General features: G+C 44.0%; 1 long non-coding RNA gene across 1 annotated transcript in view; it reads left to right on the plus strand.

Moving 5' to 3' along the window:
- Window positions 1–8,333: 8,333 nt before the first annotated feature.
- LOC129560462 (uncharacterized) overlaps window positions 8,334–21,443 on the plus strand; it is a 29,444-nt gene continuing 16,334 nt past the window's right edge. The window contains exons 1-2 of the long non-coding RNA XR_008686771.2: window positions 8,334–8,408; window positions 14,550–14,618. This is a non-coding gene — a long non-coding RNA (uncharacterized LOC129560462). The remainder of the gene's footprint in view (window positions 8,409–14,549; window positions 14,619–21,443) is intronic.

A 21,443-nucleotide genomic window follows, 5' to 3' on the forward strand; every position in this document is an offset into this window, starting at 1 on the left:
TTTGGGAAACCTCTCTTCAAGCAAGAGCTTCAGTGGTTAGACACAGAACAGCCCTTTAACCTCAGGGCTGTTGCTTCCAATGTGGTGTAAAGGTCCTGGTGTGTGGAGTAAGAGTTGGATCTTGTTCCTCATCAGTTAGGAGCCATTGTTTGCAAATGTGCTCCCGATGGAAAAGGATTAGATCCCAGACAGTAGGGAACATTACGTTCGTATTGCAAAATTTTGGTACGATCTGGTCTTGAGGCTGATGGGGATTTGATAAAGAATTCTTCTTGGCTGAAAGTAACATCACTGGGCTTAGCATATTACCATAGCCTACCCCACCCCCATTCACACTGCAAGGCAAGATTTAGAGAAACCCTTCTGGCTCTGCTGGAGTGGCCTCCGGGCTGGAGGAAGACCACAGGACTCTGATCAGAAATCTGATTTTGCCTCCCTTATGCATTACCTAGGGCAGGTTGCTTTAATTCTGTAGCTTAAGTTTTCTCATGGGAAAGTCGGGACCATAATTCTTGATTCTCTTTATCACCCAGGATACTGTGATTATCAAATCAATCTATCTTGGGATTTCCCTGGTGGTCCAGTGGTTAAGCTGTCACACTGCCACTGCAGAAGGTGTGGTTTTGATCCCTGGTCAGGAAACTAAGATCTCATGTGCCACATGAAAAAGTAAAAAATAAAATCGACTATTAAAAAAAATCAATCTTTGTCTATCTCTAGCTACTACCCTATTTGTTGATATACAGTAGAGAGACTGATAGATTGATAGAAATATAGGAATATAGAGAAATAAAAAGCAGGCTAGCATGATGGCCATGACAGAGGTTCTAATTCTGCATGGCCCTGGGAAAGTTACTTAACTATTGTCTCAATTGCTTCCTCTGGAAAGAGATAAAAATGACAATATCCACCTCAGAGTGTTATGAATATTAAATGAGATGGTTTATCTTGAAGCACTTAGTTCAAAACCTGGCACATTGCAAGCTCTTACTAAATACTAGTTCATGGTCAACAACTTCATTGTTAAGAGAATGATTAGAAAATTATAAAAGGTTATACACACGCAGAAAGTATAACCATCTTTTAAATTTGCTCTTTATTTTGGCAAAAAGCAGTCCCGAGGCTTACAAATTGTCCTTCGGAAAAATGAATTATTCACCAGGTTATTGGCCTCAGCACATTTCATCCTCAGCAGGAATAAGAGAAGTGAAAAATCTGCTGGCTGCAGCTGTGGCCCACTTATGGGGTGCACTTGAGGAAATTCAGCACAGTGAGAACCTGGCTGTGACTGTTTCTTGTGAGGTCAATGTCTTTTGCAGAAGTGGATCAATGTTGAAAACATGCCTGGAAAGTGAATCTCTGCAAATTGAAAGCTATCTTCTTATGAAGTTTCCATATAAATGTATAGATACGTTCATCCAGAAACTGGGACATATAATCACACTGGGAAACTTAGCTGATATTTCTAGTCACTTCTTCAACCGAAGAAATGATAAGTATATGCTAATAAGATGACCCATCATTGAAAAAGAACTAGTTTTTCCTTTCAAGGTGGTAACTTGAAATCTGAGAGAGGTAATTCACACTGAAAGAACATCAGAGTCACCTGTGGATATTTAAAAAAAATATGTGTCCAGTCTTAGCCCTTGTGCTTCTGATTCATAGGTCTGGGTGAAGCTCAAGATTTTTATTTTTTGATTTACTTTAGCTCTACATAGGATTTTTATGTGGGCTTTACCAGTGACTCAGTGGTAAAAAATCTGCATGTTATGCAAGAGCCACAGGAGATGCAGCTTCGATCCCTAGGTTGGGAAGATCCCTTGGAGGAAGGCATGGCAACCCATGGTATTCTTGCCTGGAGAATACCATGGACAGAGGGACCTAGCAGGCTACGTTCATGGGTTCACAAAAAAACTGTGACTGAAGCCGCTGAGCACACACCCATGTGGGATTTTTATGTACAAGCGAGAACCACTGGAAGGAAGATAGTGACATACTAATTGAATATTAATAGAACCCAATCATTGATTTAATAATAATTCAACTCTTATTCCTCTGCCTTGATTTATACCCACATTTGGCTGTTTGCATCCTGTTTTCTAGCTCTAATTTTAAACTGATTTTTCTTGCTGCATAAACCTAATGAGAAGAAGATGTGGTTGGAGTGGGAAGGGGACAGGTGACACGTACAAAGAAATGGAAAACAGAGAATCCTAGTTAGAGCACACAGAAGAGTTTAAAGAAAGTGAAACAAGACTGTCTTTTTGGAACACAGAAGAGTAAGGAATTCTGAAGAGAGTTTCCAGACAATGACTATGCAACCGCTGAGTTATGAAGCCTTGACTTCAGAAATGTTTCCTTTTACTCATTCAATATTGGCAAACACATAGACACATATACTCAAAGTAGTTTCCATAAAGAGTAGAGAAGGATCGGTGTGCCCTAAATGTGACGTCCCTGGATAACCTAGTGAGCGGGCCTGTGTACAGGTGTGGTAGGCAGTATCCAAGATGGCTGCCGTCAGCACTGCTCCTCACTTCCAGAGGTGGAACCTTAAATCTAGGCTGACATTTGCTTAACAAATGGAACGTGGCAGAAATGATGTTCTGGGACGTTGAGGACCAGGTCAGAAAAAAAGGGTCTGCCTGAATTTCTCTGGACAGTTACTCCTGGGAGGTCTCATGCTGGGAGAAACCCAAGTGAGGTGGAGACGGCGCGTGTGAGTGAGTGCCCTGGTTGGCAGTCCCTGCTGAACTCTCAGCCGACAGTCAGCATTAACCACCAGACAGATGAGTGAGCCATCATGGATGCTCATTTCTAACCCAGTCCTTGGATGATTGCAGCTACCCTAGCATCCTAGCCAACATCAGAAAAACCAGAAGAGTCACCGAATCAACGACCTGAACTGTGAGAGATAACCAAGTAAGTTTTAGGTTGTTTTTTCATATGAAAACTGGGCGGGGGGGAGAGAAAAAGAAAATGATCTCCACTCTATATTTGCCGGTAATGGGGAGATACTAAACTGTTGATTTTCTGTATTTATCTATCCTTCTATTTATCCATCCATCCATCCATTCACCTGTTCTTCTACCCACCATTCCATCTATCCAACTAGCCATCTAACAGTTACTGAACATCTGTTCTGAAAAAAGTGAGACACAAGTTTATTTTTTCATTCAACAGGTATTTAATTAGAATTTACTATTGCTAGATATTGATTAAGGCCTTGTAGACAGGAGAGAAAATGAGTTGACATCATAGGAATCAGACAAAATCATTACCTGCTCGTACTCCAGTGAAGAAAGATGGAAAATAAAAGAGGTACCTAAATAAACAAATAAATGGTGTAATTTAAGTGAATACTATAAAGGAAATAAGACACCATTATAGAATAAGATTTTCTGAGGTAACAGGTTAGAGTGACTGTTGTATGTGTACGTAGGATTATTAGAGAAGTGTTCTTTAAGAAAGTGGCACTCAAATAGAGACTTGAATGGCAAGTACACAGCTATGTGAAAAACTAGGGTGGCGGGAGCAGTTTCTCATAAGAGGAAACACAGTAAAAGCTCTGAAAAAGGAAGGAGATTGGTATGGTATGGGGACAACAAATGGAGAAGGCAATGGCAAGCCACTCCAGTGCTCTTGCCTAGAAAATCCCATGGATGGAGGAGCCTGGTAGGCTGCAGTCCATGGGGTCGCTACGAGTCAGACATGACTGAGCGACTTCACTTTCACTTTTCACTTTCACACATTGGAGAAGGAAATGGCAACCCACTCCCGTGTTCTTGCCTGGAGAATCCCAGGGACGGGGGAGCCTGGTGGGCTTCCGTCTATGGGGTCACACAGAGTCAGACACGACTGAAGTGACTTAGCAGCAGCAGCAGCAGGGACAACAAAAAGACCAGTGTGGTTGGAACAGCTAAATAATAGAAGGAATGGGAGAAGGGAGGATGGAGAAGTAACAGGAGGCAGGATCATGTGGGTTATCATGGGGATTTTGAATTTAAGTAGAAATAAACTGTTAAGCTCGTGCAGGATTTTAAACAAGGGAAGAGTATGATCTGAAAGCGTTTCCCACAGATGTAGCAATGTAGGGAATGAACTCTGGTGGAGAAAGAGGGAAAGTGAGGAAACCATTAGGGTGCTCTTGCAATGGTCCTGGTGAGAACTGCTAATATTAGCTAGGTTGGTAGCACTGGGGGTGGCGAGAAAAGGTCCTATTCAGAATGTATCTTGAAGCAGAGTCAATAGAAATAGCTGACGGTCTAGATGTGGTGTGTTTGGATATTGTGTGTGTGTGTGTGTGTGTGTGTATGTGCGCACACATGCGCTCCGTTGTGACTCATTCGTGGCCCCATGACTGGAGCCTGCCAGGCTCTTCTGTCCATGGGATCTCCCGGCAAGAATACTGGAGTGGGTTTCCATTTCCTCCTCCAGGGGATCTTCCTGACCCAGGGATCGAACCTGTGTCTCTTATGTCTCCTGCATTGGCAGGTGGGTTCATTGCCACTGAACCACATGGGAAGCCCCATGGACGGTTAGTAAAAGCAAAGAATAAAGGACAGTTCCTAAAAGTATAGTCTTAGCAATTGGGTGAATAGTGGTATCATTAAGTGGGATGGGGTAGATTGCAAAGAAATGAGTGTGTAGTGGGAATGGGCGAGTTCTCTTCTGGCACTAGGAAGTTCACAAACATTAGACCTGCTAATGAAGGCCTTGAATGGGCAGGTGGAAACACAAACCTGAAAAAGGAGAGTTCTGAGCTAGAGGAGTCAGCATATAGAATTTACATGGTCATTACTGTGTTTCCCCAGAGAAGGGTAGAGTGAGAAAGCAGCCAATCACCTTGTTTTAAAGCTGTGAACAAATGATGCACCCAGCAAAGAAATCCAAAAGAGTAGCCAAGTAGGTAAGAGCAGAACCACCTGAATGTGTTGTTACAGAGCCAAGTGAAGAAGGGAGGTGTGCACAGTGAAGTATCAAACAATGCTGAGAAGTTCGTCACGGGCGGACAGGGAATGCCCACCGGACCGGGGGGAATAGAATCTGTTGGTGAGCTTGACAAGGCTCGTTTCGTTGGGGGTGTTGGAGACAAAATCCCGATAAAAGAAGGCTAAAGAGAGGAAGGGGAGTGAAGAATTGGAGACAAATAGTACAGTTTACACTTTTAGTAAGTTTATCTAAAAGGAGAAAAGAAGGGGGTAGCAGTTGTAGGGGAACGTGGGGTTAAGCGAGATACATATTTTATTAAGATGGGAGAAATTATAGTATGTGCCTGTGCGTGCTAAGTTGCTTCAGTCATGTCTGACTCTTTGCCACCCTATGGACTGTAGCCCACCAGGCTACTCAGTCCATTGGATTCTCCAGGCAAGAATAGTGGAGTGATTTGCCGTGCCCTCCAACAGGGGATCTTCTAGACCCAGGGATGGAGCCTGAGTCTCTCATGTCTCCTGTGTTGGAGGTGGGTTTTTTTTTTTTTTTAACTACTAGTGCCACCTGGGAACCCACTCCAGTGTTCTTGCCTGGAGAATCCCAGGGACGGGGAAGCCTGGTGGGCTGCTGTTCATGGGGTCACACAGAGTTGGACACGACTGAACCAACTTAGCAACAGCAGCAGCAGCCACCTGGGAAGCCCAAATTATAGTATATTTATATGTTAATTGGAATAATCCAAGAAAAGGGAGAAATGCTTGGTATAAGAGTCAGGTGAGATCATTTAAAATGTAAAATTACTGAGTTGATAACAGGGGTTGGAGTCTAGAACATAAGTCATGAGGTTGACTTAGGTAGAAGCCGGAGCTATTTACATGTGTTAATAGGCAGGAAGGCAATGTACGCAGGAGCAGAAACAAGCAAGCTCACATTTTGTTTATGAGAAGAATAAGTTCTTATCTGATCTAATCTGGTGGTACTCAATGCTTTGTAGGGAAGTTCAAATAAGTTTCCAGGGAGATGGAGAATATGAAGGGGTTACAGATGAAATGATATGGAAACCAGAAGAAAGAGACAGATGCTGCTTTCATGATGGGATTTAGAAAATACATTTTTTTTATTGGAGGATAATTGCTTTACAGTATCATCCTGGTTTCTGCCATACATGCATTTTTTAATTTCTCAAATTTCACTTAAATTCAAAGTTCTTTAAATTGAGCATATCTGTAGTAGTAGTTACTGAATTTTTTCCTCTGCCTTCCCAATATACATACATACATGTGTACAGACATCCCCACAATCACACTCAACCTGCCCTTCTGCCCCCAAAGTGGGCATCTGATGCTGCCTGGGCCAATTATAACACCCCGTACTCCAGATGTTTGGGACTGGACCAGGAATGAGCATATGACCTAAGCCAAACCAATTAACACCTTTCCCTGTGGTCATTTCAAAGAGAAACTGGAGACGAGGAATCTGTTTTTCTCTCTTTACCCAAGAACGCAATCTTGAGGCAGTGTCTGGCTGTGCTCTCTACTGCACGGAAGCCCATCTTAGTGGACGTGAATGAGGTCAGCACCCTGATAGCATGTGTGTGTCTTGTGTGCCCACACTCAGGAAAGGTTCTCGTGTCAGAGTCTTTACGGCAGAGCCAGCAAGGAAGCCATATTTCCCTGTACTGTATAACAGTATATCCTATTGCTTACTTATTCTGCACACAGCAGTGCGTCTTAATCCCCTATCCTTCTGTCCTCTGCTTTCCCCTCTTCCCTTCTCCCCACTGGTATCCATTATGTTGTTCTCTGTATCTGTGGGTCCGTTTCTGTTTTGTTACACTCAGTTGTTTGGCTCTTAAGTTTTCATGTGTAAGTGATGACACAGGGAATTCGTCTTTGTCTGACTTATTTCACTCCTGCAGGTTTGTTCGGTATTGTGACTGCTTAAGCCTCCCCATGCAGCCCCTCATCCTTTATGGCAGAGTCTGCTTTCTCAGGGAATTCAGCTTCAGGATGGCAGAGCTGAATATAGAACCTGCCAAGCGGAGATTCAACCTTGTTTACATTCTTGCTGTCGGCTCACGAAGAAGCAGTTGTGTACTCCAGCCATTATCTGAACCAAAAATAACACAAGAAAATGATTAATTTCAGCTAAAAATAGGCGGGCGCTCACTCTGTGAGCCATGATAATCAGGTTCTGCATTGATTGTACCGCAGCTCTGGGGTGGAAACTGCAAACCAAAGTGAGGAGCTAATTCAAGTCCATAGCCATCACCTGCTTTTTCTTTCCTTTCTCCTCTTTCCTCTCCTGTCCCTTTCTACCTTGTTCTTATTTTCTTCTTCTTTTCCCTTTCCATTTTTTCCTTCTCTGCACGCTTCTGTCTTCTCCCACTTACTCCCTTCTCCTTCCTGAAATGCTACTCCCCCCCGCACCCATTTCACAGCCACCAATGGATCCGTTCAATTGTTTAGAGCACGGTTTCCCACAGCAGGATCTGTGTCTACTATGTGGCAATGATACGATGTTACATGGAATATGGATGGTGTGTAAGTGATGGCATCCATTCTTACTGTGGGGAATCTATTATTTAAATGTTTTAATTTTTTAAGAGAAAAAGTAGTACACTTAATCTATTATTTCATGGATGTTAATGTTTACGATGGGGTCAAAGTTAGGTATTTAAGCCAAAAACAGAGTATCTTATTTTAAAGAGAAAGTGTTATATATATATGTGTGTGTGTGTGTGTGTGTGTGTGTTTTATGTGCTGTGCTCAGTTGGTTTTCCAATTCTTTGCAACCCCATGGACTGTAACCTGCCAGGCTCCTCACTCCATGGGATTCTCCAGGCAAGAATACTGGAGCTGGTTGCCATTTCCTCTTCCAGGGGGTCTTTCTGACTCATGATCAAACTCGTGTCTCCTGTGTCTCCTCAACTGGCAAGCAGATTTTTTTTTTTCCCCTTCACCACATTGTTTACCGCTGTGCCACCTGGGAAGCCGGATAAGCTCACACTCACACTCACACACACACAAACCAAATCACTTTTCTGTACACCTGAAATTGACACAATATTATAATTCAAATATCCTTTCATTTTTTTAAAGAAAGGGAGAAAAAGAGAACATTAAGTAAGTCAAGTAAAGGATGAACTACATGAAACTTGGAAATTGGCCTTTTTTGACTTACAAAAATGTCAATTTCGTGTGATTTCACCCAATAGAATAAAACCCACGTTCCTCAGCATCTGGCAAAGTCCCCTTCTGTCTGGCCCCGATTTATCTTTCAATTTTGAGTTTCCAATTTTACCCTGGATGAACCCTGTGTATTAATTAGGTCAGCAAATATTTATAAAGGGCCAACTGCAAACTCGGCACAGAGCTAGGTCTTAGCACTGCAGGAATGATGTGAAATCAAACATTTCCATTCTGAAGGAGCTGGCCCTTGAGCAGGAGGAGACAGATACATGGTTTCGGAAAAATGTGAGTATTAAGATGTAGATTGCAACTGGCACTGCCCGTTTACAGCTATTTGGAAAAATGTATGGAGATTTCTTGGAGAAGGAAATGGCAACCCACTCCAGTACTCTTGCCTGGAAAATCCCATGGACGGAGGAGCCTGGTGGGCTACGGTCCATGGGGTCGCTAGGAGTCGGACACGACTGAGCAACTTCACTTTCACTTTCATGCATTGGAGAAGGAAATGGCAACCCACTCCAGTGTTCTTGCCTGGAGAATCTCAGGAACAGGGAAGCCTGGTGGGCTGCCATCTATGGGGTCACACAGAGTCAGACACGACTGAAGTGACTTAGCAACAGCATGGAGATTTCTGGTTGTCACAATGATTGGGAATATATTTAGATATTTAGGGAGTGGGAATCAGACATGCTAATTTTCCTGCCATGCATGAGGTGGTCCTCCTGGATTGCTCAATGATGAACTGACTCATACCAAATATCAACAGCTACCCCATAGGAGACACTGATGGGAGGTTCTGGGGGCCACAAAGGAACAAGGGGAAGGGACACCATATCATACCAGGGAGTTCAGACAAGTCCTTATGGAGGAGGTGGCGATGTGCTAAGTCTGGAAAGAGGAAGATCTGGTTTGTGAACCCAAGTGAACAAGGCCTTCTAGGTAGAAGAAAAGCACAAATTATCTTGGGAGGTTAAGTCAGCTCATCATCTGTTGTCTCCTCACCTGACTTCTACTGTATCCTGGGTTTAGACACATCCATTCCCTGGGAGATTTTACCTCAGTCTTCAGAAATTGTTCCCATCTTTCAATAAGTGTCTCATATCCTACTTTTGGGCTTCCCATGTGTCACTAGTGGTAAAGAACCTGCCTGTCAATTCAGGAGATGTAAGAGACTCAGGTTCAATCCCTGGGTTGGGAAGATCCCCTGGAGGAGGGCATGGCAACCCACTCCAGTATTCTTGCCTGGAGAATCCTCACAGACCGAGGAGCCTGTTGGGCTTCAGTCCATGGGGTCACAAAGAGCTGGACACGACTGAAGAGAGTTAACACACACACATGCATCCTACTTTCTTTAGAGAGTCCCCTTATTGACTCAGTTGAGGGCAATTTCTTTCTAGGCCTTTACGACTCTAACAATGCTCCTTGCCTTCACCCCCTTTCTTCCTTCCCTTCCTTGGTTGTGATCTTTTTGGAAGAAAGAGATGTTTTATGCTCCCTTTTTTTTGAACTTGGCAAGCGACAACTAATAAATATTAAATTTGTCTTCTAAGACATTGGCAAATGCGTTCTCTTTCTTTTTAAAGATAAAAACATATTTATCAAATCTGCTCCTCAGAATGGCTCAATGAAACCATTTTTCAGGTAACTTTAATCCTATTGTGTAGGTCAGTAATTCTCAACTGGGGACACTTTTGCCTCCCAGGGAACATTTGAAAATGTCTGGGAACATCGGTGCTCATCTTGATTGGGGAAGGGTGCTACTGGCTTCTAGTGTGCTGACACCAGGAATGCTACCAAGTACCTTACAATGCCCAGGACAGCTTGCCACTAAAAGACCTGCTTGGTCTGAAACATCAGTGGTGCTGAGGTTGAGGAACTCTGGGTATTGATCAAGAATTGTGACTAACTTCCTGAAGGCTGTGCAGGGGGTTGGTGACAGATCCACCAGACATTAGGACATCAGGACCTCGAGGGAGTGGAGGAAGATGAACTCTGGAGCCTGGCAGCCAAGCTCAGAGTTGGACTGACTTACTAGGGGGCCCCAGACTCACGTCTCACATCCCTGCTTTGTCTTCCATTGCCTCCTTCTTGCCTCAGTTGAATCTCTTGTTGCCATGCTGTTTTGTCTGTGACTTAGGGGATATCATCTTTCACCTTTTAAGTCTCAGCGTCTTTACTCATAAACCTAATAAAATCTCCATCATAGAATCATTGAGATTATATGTGATAGTATACTTGGAAATGTGCGGGCAATATTTATTATGAATCTATTGTGTGCTGGGTTGGAGAAGGCAATGGCAAGCCACTCCAGTACTATTGCCTAGAAAATCCCATGGATGGAGGAGCCTGGTAGGCTGCAGTCCGTGGGGTCGCTAAGGGTCGGACACGACTGAGTGACTTCACTTTCACTTTTCACTTTCCACTTTCACACATTGGAGAAGGAAATGGCAACCCACTCCAGTGTTCTTGCCTGGAGAATCCCAGGGACGGGGGAGCCTGGTGGGCTTCCGTCTATGGGGTCACACAGAGTCAGACACGACTGAAGTGACTTAGCAGCAGCAGCATTGTGTGCTGGGTACAATTCTGGGCACTTTATAGGTATTAAGTCACTTACTCCTCCCAATAACCTGTGGAGAGGGAACTATTATTAGTTCCATTTTACAGATCAGGTAACTGAGACTCAGAGAGGTTAGGTATCTTATTGTAGTGTAGCATCACAGGTTCTCAAGTGATGCTGTCCAGAACCTTGTCCTGAGCCACTGCACACACCACACACTTCATATTTCTGACTTCATTCCTCTGCTCTCTGCTATTAAACACTTGCATCCTGCTGAGTGGGGAAGGTACCCAGCTCAAAGCCCACATTTCTGCTCTGTTGCTCAGTTGCTCAGTCACATCCAACTCTTTGCGACCATGGAGTGCAGCACGCCAGGCCTCCCTGTCTTTCATTCTTTCCCTGAGTTGGCTCAAACTCACGTCCATTGAGTTGGTGATGACATCCAACCATCTCATCCTCTGTCACCCCCTTCTCCTCCTGCCCTTCAAACTTTCTCAGAATCAGGGTCTTTTCCAATGAGTCCACCCTACTGTAAGCCTAAACTGGGTCTCCAATTGCTAGGTTATTTCTACTTGTTCCCTGCCTCAGTAAGACCCAAGCTGAAGCCAGTTCTAGCAATCCAAAAGATCATCAAGAAAAAGTCTTCTGCTCAGCAGATCCACTCAGCTAGGGTGGTTTTAGGGTATATTTTAGGCTGCCGTAACAAAGTTCCACAAACTGGGTGGCTGACAACAACAGAAATTTTGTCTGAGAGTTGTGGAGGCTAAAAGTCCAAAATCAAAACATAAGCCTCCCGCTGAAACCTGTAGGGGAATCCTTCTTCAGTTCTTCCTGGCTTCTGGTGACTGCCGGCCAGCCTGGGCATCCCCTGGCTGGCATCCCCGTCACTGCAGCTCTGCGTCTGTCGTCAGATGGCATTCTGTGTGTGTGTGTGGGCTCGCCTCTTTTTCTAAGGACGTCATTCACATTGGATTAAGGCCCAGTCCACTCTGGTATGGCCTCACCTCATGTCGACAAATTACATTTGCAATGACCCTGTTTCCACGTAAGGTCACCTTCTGAGGTACTAGGATTTACGACTGCAGCATATCCTTTGCTTTCAGTGGGGGACACAATTCAACCCGTAACATAGGACAAACTTCTTTCTGTCTCTGTCAACCCAGAGGATGGGCTCTGCTCGTGGCCCTGGCCACCTCTGAGCTTCCCTCGGCCTTCCCCAGTCTCTTGAGGCAGATAGTGCGTTTTCAGCTTCTTTATCTTCAAAGAAATGAGGCATCGCGTGTCCTTGTCAGAATCCCTGCTATTTCATATGTTAGTTGATCCAAATAAATGAGCTCTTGAATAAATACCATCTGGCCCTGCTGCGTCACTTTCTCAAGTGGCCCCCGTCACTGCCTCCCATCAGGGGCGTCCGTCTCTATGGATACCATGGTTACCAGAGCTCGTGGGTAGAACCCAGCCTGTTCCCCACTCAGATCCTGTTCTGTGTGTCACAGGCTTGAGAGGTGCCCCAGAAGTTATTCTCCAGTCTTTCTCAAATAAAATGTTGTTGCTCAGTGTCTCTAAAAATAATGTCACAAAGACCAGTCCTCACTCTTCTTTTGCCTTGTCGTCTTCTTTTATAAAAACGTGGGCTTAATAGTAAAACAAAGAGTTTATTACGATGACTTTCATGGCAATTAAAACAGAAAAGTACTCACTCATGTTCTCCCCAGGCCTAACCAAGAACTGTTAGAAATTTCATTTCCCAATTTTAGTTAAAGGCATGCATATTTTTACATTAACTGCAACATATATAAAATGTTCTATTTTTTCTACTCTAATATAATTTTTAAAAGGAAAATTTTACATTGCAACATGGTCATTCAAATGACTGCAAGGTATTTCCATAGGGTTAGTTTACCATAATTTAATTAATCAAAACATTTTATCAGGCATATAAAGCTTTGGAATGAACTTTTTTCTTTTTATTAAATAGCAAACTGTAAATATGCTACAATAACTTTCCTTGTACAGGTTTTTTTTTTCTTCTTTCGAATTTGTGCCTTAGCATGAGTTGCCAGGAGAATTCCTTGGTGAAAAGGTATAACTATGTTGACTCAATTTATTTTACTGATTTGATCTCTAAAATGATATTTTTTCAATATATTTGTGTTCCTTTTTTCCTACAGTCTTACAAGCATTGGGCTTTATACTTTTATAATTTTCTCTAAAGTTATTTTAGTGGATATAAAAGTTATACTTTGATACAGTCTTAATTTGCATGCCTTTGGTTAGCAGTGAGAACGCCTTTAGAACACAATCTTTCTGTCTTACTCCATGCATGTAAAAGCCATCGGCTGATGTTTCTGGCCATATGATCACTAGTAATGAACCCTTCCTAGTGATCCAGTCCTTCAGCAGAGAGAAGAGTCCCCCTTCTCCTCGTACTTCTGCCCGCCTAGGGAGCTGCTTGGGGCTCTAGTAAGCTGTGGGGTGGGGGTGTTGTCTGTGTGCTCTGCCCTGCTCCTCTGTAACCTGGCTTTTAATGGCTTAAAGTGAAAGGAGAAGAGCAATGCTTATCATCTGGCACACGCTACCTTTGGGAGCCGTGGGATGTTCCTTCTGCTGTTCTGACTGTAAGATTCTCTTAGAAAAGCAGATAGGAATTTGGGTGATTTGAATCAGGAACCTAACCCTATAGTATTAAATGTCCCCAAATCACAAACCAAAATACACTAGCATCCACGACCAACCTGTATGTCCCAGTTAACCATATTCCAAAAACAAAATTTTAGTAACGTTTTGCTGGGAAGGAGAAGTGGGATAGAGAGAGAAAGGCCGATGTGAAGGAAGGATGAAGGCGTACATCAGACACTTGGAAATACCAGGGTCAACAGACATTTCTCTGAAGGGCCAGACTGTAAATATTTTAAGCTTGCGGCCAAACGGTCTGTCCCAGCTTACTCGACTCTGCCATTGTAGCACCAACCCTTGCCACTGGCAATTCTTAAATGAGGATGTGTCTCATTCTAACCTTATTTGTGGAGACTAAGATTTGTATTTCATCTGATTTCCTTGTGTAACAGAATACTATTTTTCCTTTGATTTTTTTTTTTTTTCCGCCACCTGCAAATGCAAAAACCACTCTTGGCTCACACATCATACAAAAGCAGGCGGTGTGCTGGATTGGGCCCTTGGGGTGGAGTTGGCTAACTCCTGGGCTATAGTATCAGAAAGGAGAGGATGGTGGGGTGAAGTGCTTTTCACACTTCTTTTAGCAGGAGATGTATTTTGAAACGGGACACATCGTCAGTGAAGGCATCCCGCTCTGTTGAAGAAAAGGAGAGCCTGGAGGCTGCTTCTCAGCCTCTTCCTTCCTCTTTCTTTGCTCCCTCCCACACCTAAGGCAGCCTCTGGTTACGGCAGTCAGGCTGCCTGAGAAATCCAGAGGCTCGATTCTAGTCAGTCTCCTACTCTGAGCACCACGCAAGTGAGGGGTGCTCATTAAGTCGATTAACTCAATTAGTGGATGGAGGACTGGGTTCTGAGCTCACCGCTTTCAGTTTCCTCTTTTTTTTTTTTTTTAAAAAAAAGTCAAATCAGTGTTGAAGCAGGAAGGATGGAATGATCTTCGAGGTCTCTTCCAGCTTTGAGTCTAGGTCGTGTCCTAGCTCATTGAGTTTGATGAATATAAAGCGTAGATTTAGCTTCATTCAATCAATGTACATTTTTTTCCCTTAAATCCTCACTGTTAGGTTGATTAGAAAGAATTGGAAAGTTATATAAGAAGAAATGGTGGATGTGGTAATGGGAATGTATTGATACTGAATTATCTAAACTTTCTTTCTTGTTCCACTAATTAAAAAACACTGAATGTTTTTCAACAGGAAGACCAGTTCTTTGCAATTAGGAATGATTCATTTTCATTACTGCCAAAAGGACCCTGAGCACATCAGGTATTTCTAAAAATGTTACTGACATTGCTATTAATAGTGATGGCTACCGTACTGACTCGTTGCCGGTTCTGCTACAACCTTACTGGCTTACTTTCTTTTCTTCAAATGTACCAAGCTCATTTCTGCCTCAGGGTCTTTGCTTTTCCTCTGTCTGGAAAAGTTGACCCTTATGTCTTTACACAGCTGACTGTTTTTCTTCACCCAGGTCTCAGTTTTCACAGCAACTCTTCAGAAAGATCTTCTCTAGACACCTTAAGTAAACAGGATTATCTCCTTCCCTATCACTGCCCCTGTGCAGTTGCCAGCATTCAGTGAACCTCACCTCTAGTCATCATACCCGTGCTGTAGTCCCATTATGTGTTGAGCTAGTTGATCTAGAATCGGTCTGTGTGACCAATTGCATATGGAAAATTTGATGCTATGTCATTTCTAAGGTTAGGTTGTAAATGACCATGGCTTCCACCTTGAGTATTGCTATCTCTTTTGGATCATTTGTTCTAGGGGAAGCCAGCTGTCATGTTTTGGGGACATTAGTGCATCCAATGGGGTGGTTTTATGGAGAGAAGAGCAACTGATGAGTCTAGCAACAACCAGTGAGGAAGCAAGATCTGCCGCCAAGCACATGTGTGATCTTGGAACAGGATCCTCTCCCAGTTGAGTCTTCTGATGAGGCTCTGGCCCCAGCGGTCTGAAACTGCATGAGACTGTGAGCCAGAAGCATCTAGCTAAGCTCTTTCCAGATTCCTAACCTGCAGAAACTATGAGTTTACATCTGTTGTCTTAAGTAAGTTTTGGGGTAATTTGTTACGAAACAATAGATAACTGTCATATTGTGATTTACTTTCTTTGTAATGCTTTTCATTACCTGATATCGCCTTATTGACTGAGTCAGGGAGATGGTATTATAAACAACTAATTTACAACATGTGCTGTAAGTTCAAGGAGAGGCTTATGCTTGAGGTAAGTGTAGGCCAGTTGTTCTCAAAGTGTGATCCTTGGGCCAGTAGCATGAGCATCACTGGGAGAATGAAGGAGGGCGGATATACTGGCCTCAGACTCAGCATAAAGAACAAGGACACCAGGAAGACATCCTGGAGGAGGGGGCACCAGAAACAATATGTAAAGATGATTTAAGCTCCCAAAATGAGTGCACTACCAATGAAATCATAAAAGTAAAGGGTAGAGGTTTCTTCTTTAATTTTATAAAAATGACTCTATTCCCCAGTACGGTGGGAAGTCTTCTTAGCAGAGTTGACACCTGTGTAGGCCTTTTACTAAAGAATGAAGTGAAAAGAGAATCCCAGGCAGAGGTCCCCACATGAGAAAAGGTCCAGAGGGAAGGGGCCTGCTGTGATTACAGCAAAGGGCCATGAGCTGCGCGTCCTGGCAAGTGATGAAGCTGAAAATGTAGGTCGGAACCCAACTGCTGCTCCAAGCTGGGCCAAGGATCCAGGAGTGGACAAAGCGAGAGGAGCCCAGAATTCCCTGAATGTTGACATTCGGAGGCCAGGTGGTGGGATGGCATGCATCTCTGACGAGGCAGGGCTGCGCACCTGAAACAGGAGGCTGTCGAGGTGAGAGGAAGGAAAGGTGGCCCTTCTCTTCTCCTCCAGTGACTGCCCTGCCTCGGGCGCTGGCTGCCTCCCTCTGTCTGCAGAGTTGACAGGCTCCTCCAATTCTCCAAGCAGGAGCTGCTAGCAGGTTTGGTTACAAAGGGTGAATTGTTTGGGGGACCAAGCAAGACAAAGACACTCCTTTCATGTGCCCAGGAGGTACCTCTTGCTTCTCCACTAAGACTGCCTTCGCCCTTCTGTCTCTCCCAGGTACCCTTCCCCAAAAGGAAACCCTACCTGCGCCCCTGTCCCTGTCTTTGACTAGAATGGGAGCAAGTGCATTTACATGTAGTTTTCCTTTTAGGTTAGAAGACTAGAATGGACTGCTCACAGCATCATTTGTGTGGCATGTCCTTCTGTGAAGTCACAAGGGACCTTGCTATGCCCAGAACAAAGAGGTTTGAATAATCAGCCACCGTATTTGCAGCCTGAGGTGCTGGATGGCCTCAGGCTGATTTGTTCCAGAGAGATTTGTCCTTCCCACATGGGCCGACACAGTTGTGTTCCTAGGGAGGTCGGTCAACCTCTCAAGGTCATTATTCCTTTCTGTAGACACTTCCTGTTCCAGGACTTGAGCCACACGTTCCCTCTACGTGCTAACTGAAAGAGTAACAGACCAAATGAACGGATGAATGAAGGAATGTTGTGGTAAAAAGAATGTGGACTTTGGATCCACAGTTCCCATGCTAATATCAAGGGAAATTCAATATAAAAGTTACTCACTTGAACACCTGTGCATTTCAAAACATTATGCCATTGTGAGATATTGCTGCTGCAGTTGATAAAGAATAGTATTATTTCCAGATTCTTCTCCATCACTGTCTGGTTTTGAGGGAAGCCAGAGACACTGTGTGGTTCTAATGTCCACATAGGAAATATGCAAGAGATAAATCCATCCATCCATCCAACAAACATTAGTGTCCAACAAAAATTATGTGTTTTAAATACTCAGCTTTCTAAGACAAAGAAGACAAAGCTCCTCCACCCCAAAAGCTCCAAGTCTCAAAGGGACAGGCACATGTGAACTACTCATAACAGACCATGATAAATGCTTTGCTTGAAGGATGAACAAAATGCTGCAAGTGCCAAGCAAGTGAACAGTGCAGTAAAGCAATGTGATTCTCAGGAGAAGAAAACCTGTTTTCACAGGTGTAGATACCACTTTCTGGAGCTTTGTCAAATCCCTCCAGTCTGTGGCTGACTTTCTCAAAAGGAGAGCGATAGTCTTCCCTTGTCCCACTTGCTTTGTCTTATGTCTGCACAGCCCAACGATCTACGCGAAGTAGCATGAAGGATGCATTCTGAAAAAAAGGGATAGGCAGCCAGCAAGCAAGAAATCTGTGCCTTAGACAGATCGCTGCCTAGCTCATGTAATAAGTGTGTTCTGGGTGGGATCTGGATGTACCTGGATGTGTACAATAAAATGTAAGAGGGGTGAGGGCCCTCCTTTGTTGGTGTGTCCACTCATGGTATGATTTTAGAGGATGAGAAAGGCTGAACCCTCTGATTTCACTATCGACTCTACACCTTTCCCTTAATGCTTTGATAGAGTCACAGGTCTGCCTTTAAGTTGCTAGCAGTCATTTCTACATCTCTGTGGCTAAAGGGACTGTTCCAAGGTGAGTCTGGAAAGAAAAGATATTTTTATTCCACAAAACAGGGCTTCTCTGGTGGCTCAGTGCTAAAGAATTTGCCTGCCAATGCAGGAGACACAGATTTGATCCCTGGGTCAGGAAGATCCCCTGGAGAAGGAAATGGCAACCCATTCCAGTATTCTTGCCCTGGAAATCTTATGGACAGAAGATACTGACGGGCTACAGTCCATGGGGTCACAAAAGTCAGACACAACTTAGCAACTAAACAACAATATTTATGTGGAGCCTTCTAAGTGATGAATCTTTGCTAGTATTTGGAGATATTGAGGTAAGATACAGGTGTGTTCTCAGGTATCCTCGGTCTAGTAATGAAAAGCAGGAAACAGTCACACTGCAGGATGGCAAAGGGCAAGCTACAGGTAACACAGCATCCATGGTGGGCCTGACCTGGTGTAAAAAATGGAATGGTCCAGATGTCTGCATGTGTTGGCATCACTCTAGAATTTTGCTGAGGTTCATAACTTTCATTACATGTTTTATTCAGGGAAGTGCATTTCTCAAGAATAATCCTGAAAAAGACATCATGACGATAGAAACAACCGATGATTCATTTGTTGGAAGTTTTGACTAATGAGGTTAAGATTCAGCAGATGTCAGACATCGACATCGAAGAATTTCAAAAGAAATAGCTGAGAATCACTTTTATTAATTTTAAAAACCTCTGTCCAGTGGAACTTAAAATGACTGGGAGCAAATGGAGAGAGAATTATGTGAGGATAATTTCAGAGAGCTGTTGAAAACCTGTGAGTCCCTCTCTAATGAGTGGTTTTGGGGGGATCTGCCCTTTGGTGCAAGCCTAGTGAGAGGAGGCTTCCATGGGACCACTCAGAAAGCTCGATGTGTGTCCCTGAGAGCTGTGGCTGTGTTGTGAGCCAATGCCTGACTCCCTCCAGAGGACTCTTGAATGAAAGGAAAGCGACTCCATCTTCCTGCACCCAGTCAGTTTGTCAGGGCAAAAAAGATGCCTGAGTGTCCTCTGGGTCAGATACAGACACACGGGAGGGAGAGCTGGCCTCAAGCTCTTTTAACACCTACCCATGAGGCAACCTGAGTGTGTGTCTGCGTGTGTGGAGTAGGAACAGGTGTAGAACTCTATCCAGGGGCTTGGATGAAACTGTGTCTCATGTAATTGAAGTTGAAGTAGACACGTTCTGTTGGGGTGTTCGGCCCGCTTTGGAGCTGATCTTCTGGAAAGTATAGAGTCCTTAGGGTTTGTCTGTTGGACCCAGAGGAAGCAAAGCTATTTTGCAGCAGTACCAGCTAAGTGAGGACTCTCTTATCCCCTTCACTTCTCGTTCTTTCCTCTTCCACCCTCATCTGAAAGGCACAGAGGATCAAAAATAAAAAGTAGCCAGTAGAGTAGGTGGCCAATGAGAAGGTGCCAGTGAGCCTTTCCAAGAAAGTTTACCTGCCAACCATAGGCTTTAGGTATTGGGGTGAACCAGGTGGGAGGGGCATCTTATCCTTGAACAGAAACAAGGCTTTTGATTAATTTATTCAGCTGGATATTTTAATTTCTGAATGGAGATTGTCCATTTGAGACTTATAGTAATGATCTGACCAGGGGACGACCTAAACTTTCACCCAGTGCCTGGGTGCTTAGTCACTTAGTTGTCTCTGACTCTTTGTGACCCCATGAACTATAGCCCTCCAGGCTCCTTTGTCCATAGCATTTTTCAGGCAGGAATACTGGAGTGGGTTGCTATTTCATCCTCCAGGGAATCTGCCCAACCCAGGGATCGAACATGCGTTTCCTGTGTCTCCTGAACTGCAGGCAAATTCTTTGCCCACTGAGCCATTTCACACTTCTGTTGTCCCTATGAGTAGGTTTAAGAGAGCAGTCAGGCACAAAAGCAAGAAAACTGATTTTATGAGTTCTGCCCTATGAGTTCTGTGTGTTGAAGTGTCCTCATTACACATGTCCTCATCCATTAAAAGAGGACCCAGAAGAGAGGAAGCAAAGCTGTCCCGGGAACACCCACCAGAACTCCCCTGTGCAATGAGCAGTGGGTGGGAATCCATCTGGACTAAATTAGCTGCCGAGTGGGCTTGGGCATTGGAGTAGGAAGTGAGCTGAGAGTGGCCTCCTGAGACAACTGTCCGGAGGAGGAACTCCACAGGTTCTCTGTTCATCTCGACTCCATTAACAGCCCGTGCAGGGTTTTCTTGCCTGAAGGGATTTCTCTGACAAGAGGAGATTCATAATTCATGCCCCCGGCTCTCATCAGGCTTGTCACGCATGGTGTTGGACGCAAATTCCCTGTCTCTTTCAGAGTTTTTGTGGCACAATATGCAGAAAGAGGCAACTGCTATCCCTATGGCTTCAGTTCTCAAATTTTAGGGTTCAACAAAATCATCTGGGGATCCTTTAAAGTAGAGAGTCGATTTGGGGGAATTTGATGGTCCCCAAAGATCAAATTCTATTTTAAAAAACCTGGGGTGAGGCCTTGTGGTCTGTATTCATAACAAAGCCCAGGGTTTTCTTTCTTTCTTTTTTTTTAAAATCTTTTATTTCATACTGGAGTATAGCTGATTAACAATGTTGTGATAATTTCAGGTAGACAGCAAAGGGATTCAGCCGTACATACACACGTATTCGTTCTCCCCCAAACCCCCCTCCCATCCAGGCTGTCACATAACTTTGAGTGGGAATTCCCTGTGCTATATAGTAGGTCATTGTTGGTTATCTATTTTAAATATAGCAGTCCATCCCAAACTCCCTACCTATCTCTTACTCCCATTCTTCCCTGCTGGCAACCATAACTTCTTTCTCTAAGTCTGTAAGTCTGTTTTGTAAATGAGTTCATTTGCATTATTTCTTTTTAGATTCTGCACACAAGGGATGTCATAGGCTATTTCTCCTTTTCTGTCTGATTTACTTCACTCAACATGACACTCTTTAGGTTCACCCATGTTGCTGCAAATAGCATTGCTTCATTCTTTTCTATTAGCCCAGAGTTTTCTGAACCAGGTTCCTGTTGATTGTAGGTTGAGGAGCACTGTACTGGAGTTTAGATTCTGAAATAATGACATCGGTCACATTCCACCAGACCTGGTAGAATTTATGTGCACCTAGGCTGCAGTCCGTGGGATCGCTAAGGGTCGGACACAACTGAGCAACTTCACTTTCACTTTTCACTTTCACACATTGGAGAAGGAAATGGCAACCCACTCCAGTGTTCTTGCCTGGAGAATCCCAGGGACAGGGGACCCTGGTGGGCTTCCGTCTAAGGGGTCACACAGAGTCGGACATGACTGAAGTGACTCAGCAGCAGCAGCAGCAGGGCATTTGCACCCTGCCCTCTGCTACCCGTCTTGTTGATCATTGTCTCACTTAATTCTTATAATACTCGATGAGATGGGTCTTACCATTTTCCCACTGTGCAGGTGAGGAACATGGGGCACCATAAGGTTAAAAACTTCTTAAGTCTTTTTCAAAAGGCTTCTTTTGACTTCTATTCCCTGATGTCTCAGAGGATGGAGGGGTCCCATAAGTCATTCCAGGAAGAGAAGTGGGCCTGGGGACAAAGTTTCATTCACAGCTGTGTACCAAGTTT

This window comes from Moschus berezovskii, chromosome 16 (assembly GCF_049115385.1).
Source record: "Moschus berezovskii isolate FMDL1 chromosome 16, NW_MosBer_1.0, whole genome shotgun sequence".
NCBI classification, from domain to species: Eukaryota; Metazoa; Chordata; class Mammalia; order Artiodactyla; family Moschidae; genus Moschus; species Moschus berezovskii.